General features: G+C 43.2%; 1 long non-coding RNA gene across 1 annotated transcript; it reads right to left on the bottom strand.

Moving 5' to 3' along the window:
• Nucleotides 1-1,641: 1,641 nt before the first annotated feature.
• LOC125537279 lies at nucleotides 1,642-4,790 on the bottom strand. The gene is made up of 5 exons (XR_007295744.1): nucleotides 4,621-4,790; nucleotides 4,310-4,529; nucleotides 3,505-3,574; nucleotides 2,639-2,720; nucleotides 1,642-1,924 (listed from the first exon to the last, which is right to left on the bottom strand). It is a non-coding gene; the product is annotated as an uncharacterized LOC125537279 (long non-coding RNA).
• Nucleotides 4,791-5,041: the final 251 nt, after the last annotated feature.

Here is a 5,041-nt window from a genome sequence, read left to right as displayed (position 1 = left end):
TGACTCTAAGTTCAGGGATTGGATGTTGCCCTCCCGCGAATGGGCGTCCGGCTCGGAGAGCTTGGAAATCTGGACATAGTTGGTCCTCATGATAGAGGAAAGGTCACCACATTGTTCCTCCACCACTGCAATATGATGGGTGACCAGTGGAGAGTTAATCTTCCTTTGATCGGGTTTAAGCCCAATCTAATCATAGTCCGTAGCGACTCCCAAGGCGACGATGCGATCCAGGAGCTCGTTTAAGGAGGAGAGATCCATTGGATCCATCTGTTCGACGAGTGCCGATTTGACGTGGAGGCTGTTTTCGATGACCCGATAATTCATCGTCGGCGCGGCGGCCGAACAGGCGGTCATGGTGAACCCGCCTAGCCGGAGAGTTTGGCCGATAGACAAAGCTCCCCCAACAGTAGTACCGTCTTTAAAGACAAGACGAGACATCCTTCCTTCTGGCGACAACAGAGAGGAACTCTCAATGAAAGCACCAATGTCGGTGTCAAAACCGGCGGATCTCGGGTAGGGGGTCCCGAACTGTGCGTCTAAGGCGGATGGTAACTGGAGGCAGGGGACACAATGTTTTACCCAGGTTCGGGCCCTCTTGATGGAGGTAAAACCCTATGTCCTGCTTGATTAATATTGATGATATGTGTAGTACAAGAGTAGATCTACCACGAGATCGGAGAGGCTAAACCCTAGAAGCTAGCCAATGGTATGATTGTATGTTGTCCTACAGACTAAAACCCTCCGGTTTATATAGACATCGGAGGGGCTACGGTTACACAAGGTCGGTTACAAAGGAGGATATATACATATCCGTATTGCCTAGCTTGCCTTCCACGCCAAGTAGAGTCCCATCTGGACACGAGATGAAGTCTTTAATCTTGTATCTTCATAGTCCAACAGTCCGGCCGAAAGATATAGTCCAGCTGTCCGGAGACCCCCTAATCCAGGACTCCCTCAGGTGTCCCAAGTTAGCCCATCACAAGCTCTCATGGTCAAAGAAGGATATTCCTTCTCCCAGGATGACCCGATCAGACTCGGAATCCCGGTTACAAGACATTTCGACAATGGTAAAACAAGACCAGCAAAGCCGCCCAAATGTGCCGACAAATCCTGATAGGAGCTGCACATATCTCATTCTCAGGGCACACCGGATTATCCAAACTTCCGGTAGGCCAACCCAGAGTACACTACAAGAAACTTGTTAATACATGACGGTCCTTGTCCGTCACAAATTAGTCAAAAATTGTCATGCATACCCATCCTTGACGGATATGAAATCCGTCATGTATATCGCGTCATAATTTGCCATCACACCTTCCATGACGATTCTTGGCCATCATGGATCTGCTCGAGGCCCGCCGAGCCCAAACTAGGATGTGACGAAACAAACCGTCACCGATTTACATGACGTGGAAGCAACGTGGCCCTAACATGGCATCTACGTGGATCCGACGTGGAGGTAACATGGCCCATGTAATGACCACCCCAATTTGGGGTTCTGCACTTTTGCCCAATAATTTTGTTCGAGTCCAATCGATTACATGTCTATCTTTGTCCTGCCTATTTTTTAGTTCAATAGATTAGACCATTTTCGGTCCAGCCTGTTTTTTCGATGCATGCAGCATATAATTTACAAAGGCAACAAAATTATATTCATTCAAATAATAGCACTTGTTCACAACACAATTACAGATTTCCAACAAACTAGTCTGATTTCAAAAAACAAAGCTTAATATCGAAATATCACAAGCATAACTAGAACGCACCATAAGCATTTAAAAAAAATCAAGTAAACATGACTAAAATGCACTACTAGCTGATTTTAATCTCCAACACTACACCACCACTTCCAGGCAGCTATTCAGGCCCAAGTAATTCGTGCTAAAAAACTTCAATCTCCAGTGACACGGACCAACTGCCAAAGCTACAAAGAATTCAACACATAAAAAATTATAGTAAGTTATAACAACTAACTCCCAAATGAATAGAGAGTAATAATATTAGTTGATTTTCCAAGCAATCTAAAAATAACCACACCTGGGAATTGTGAAGAACAGTAATATATGTTGGAAGAAAAAAAGCATGCATTCTCCAATTACAATAAAGCATAGCCTTCATGGCATACAAGGTAGATAATTATCTCTACCCACACTTCAGAATGAGATGGGACAAGGAATTGAGAGAGAGCAAATCTTTAAATTTTATACATGCCATTTCCTGATTATACCCTTTACAATAAAATGAATATAAGGGGAAGTTTTATAAAAAAAAGGGTACAAGATAATGAACCAACAAAATTAATATCATGTTAACAGTGTAACCATTAGTTAATGATATGCAACAAATATTAACATGATTTTCTTGATGGATGTAAAGAGCCCTCAGTCGAAAATGTATTAAGTAAATAATTCAAGGGAGTATACCTAGATGTCATTTTTTTCTTTAGCACATCATATTTTAGTTTAACTTAGCACATCATTGATTAATCATTCTTTCCAGCAGGCTTTGACTAATGACATGGTGTGAATAATACCAAGAAATAGAGAATATGCTAGTAATAACACTGAAATTTCGGGACTAAACAAATGCACTATGTAACAGATCGAACACTCGTAAATCAGAAGCAAAAATAATATACCATCTATTATTAATGTTAAAGAAAAGCGCTCAATCTTCACTTCCATCGCTCCTTCAGATTGCAATTCTGTGTACACGCATTTCTGGAAATACAATAGTAAAAAAATCCATCATATATGCTGTAATAAGCGAAAAACACTCAGCATCAATGAAACTGTTGCTTTCAAACCCAAAGAAGGGAAAACAGAAGGATTAATCATACAACTATGTTAAGAAGTCAAGTAATAATTGAATGAGGCATCAAGGCAGTAATGAAGCCTTGATGTTCCCTCGACAAGGTTTTGATATATACCATATTATTTTGGTACAATTTCATCAAATACAAGATAAACAATACCTGACACAAATATAAAAGGGCATAGTGACTTCACATAAAAAAGCGCATATACATGACAAATTGAGTAGGTGATAAATTTTCTTAACTAAAAACTAACACCACCAACACACATTCACTAGTTCTGTAGTAGTAGGACACCAGCACAAGTTCTGTAGCACAAACAGTAAGGTATTTACCCAAATTGTAGCACTCTAAGCTAGCCCAAACACTTGCATGCACTAATGTTCATTCTGTAGTAGCACAAGCTTGCGGCACAGGACCACCATGCTTTTACGGAGTAGCACTGTACAAGTAAGCACAACACTTGCATGCACAAATCACTCCTAGGTAGTGGACTAGTAGTAGCACGCTTGCTCTGGCAACAAACTTTAATATGTTCACTATTGGTCTGACACGTACAGGCCTAGTGAGATGCATGCATGCTGATGACCCAGTCACTATATTGCAGACAAACACATCATCCCAAGATGATTGGGGTTGTATGATTTTTGTATGATAAGCATCAACAACAAATGGAAGTTAGTTTTTACCAGCTTCTTGTTTATTCCTAGTTGTGCCCACATGATAACTTAAGCAACTCCTCCAAGGTTCCATAGCCACCTATCAAATTAACTGAATGTCAAAACACTTGTTGAAGAATTGTATTCAGAAATTTCTTTCACTTGTGGAAGAATTGTATTAGTACCTAATAAAGCAATAAAAGCATCAACAAACCAAGCCATTTTGCCCTCCCCCTCGTGCATGCCAGAAACAACTCTATAGGAGCATGGATCAGGAAGAGTAAGAAACTAAGCACCCAGCTGTGATATAACTTGACGTACATGATCACCTAAAACCTATAGGAGCATGGATCAAGTTTGATCTAGTGAAAAAGATGGGTGGCAATAATGTACTACTAAATAGCAGTGCTCCCCAGCCAGCTTCTTGCAGCTGGGCAGAGTGAGGGCCAAACACTCCCCAACCCCCAAGACCCGGAGCAAGCAAACTAACAGCAGGGTGCCATTGATATCTATCAAGCATCTACAGATTTGGTAAATACAACAGACAAATTTAAGTTGTTGATGCAGTACAAGTTGAATAAAATATATTGCAGATTGGTTCATAGGAATTTTACACCCAACCAATTTCATTTTCAATTTTAGGAATGCACATACAAATTGAAGTATACCAAATCCCCCAATAATGTGTGTCAAATGATGTCCACACTGAAACTAAACTGTAGGTATCCCTCTCCTATGTTACAACCAAACTACGTGTCAGGATTGGATCGGATTCGACAAATCCAAATTAAAAAAGCTAGCTAGAAAGGATGGGGATGGGTCGTCCTTCTCTTACCACCGCCGTGGTGGTACGGCTGCAGCTTCTGATCTTCACGGCCCCGTGAATTTTTGTAGGTGCTGAAGAAGTAGCATACATCTCCAAGGACGTCGTGGAAGGCGAGCTGCGCGGTAGACCATGAGAAGGAACACTTCTTCCCTGCCTTGCTCGTCACAGATCAGCTGCTGCGTGGTAACCCGCGCCATGGATCCCACGGGAGGAGCATAGCCTGGTTGATCTAAGAGGGAGGGGAGTAGATGAGGCAAGGTTGCCACGGATCCTGGAAAAGATGAACATGCGGGAGGGACGAATCTGAGGGTGGTCGAAACCTTAGCCATGGGTTGAAGAGGGACGGATTGGTGGGGGATCCGTTGGATCTGGAAGCTCCATGGTGCTGCGAGGTGAGAGCAGGAGAGGTGGAGGGCCGGCGGCTAGCTATTGGAGGAGGCAGGCAAAGAGGGGAGGGTGGCGGCGATGTGAGGCGATGGGGAATGGGAGGAGGCTGTGGACGGAGTGTGGAGGTTGTTAGGGTTAGGTTTTTATACCAGGAATGGTTAGCCGGGCTTTAGCGGGCTTCGGCGGGCTTACGGGGCTGTACCTGCCCATCCATGACAGTTTATGAAAATGTCACCGGAAATCCGTCATGGATTAACAGGTTTCTTGTAGTGGTAGCCCCTAGTGGCCACCGGCGGCTGACAGGTTGGACCAACACTCAGAGGAGCACTGGCCCGAGGGGGGTTAAAATAAAGA

Source organism: Triticum urartu, chromosome 1, assembly GCF_003073215.2.
Source record: "Triticum urartu cultivar G1812 chromosome 1, Tu2.1, whole genome shotgun sequence".
Classification (NCBI taxonomy): domain Eukaryota; kingdom Viridiplantae; phylum Streptophyta; class Magnoliopsida; order Poales; family Poaceae; genus Triticum; species Triticum urartu.
The sequence above is the reverse complement of the archived record's forward strand: the minus strand, read 5'-3'. Positions and strand labels throughout refer to the sequence as shown.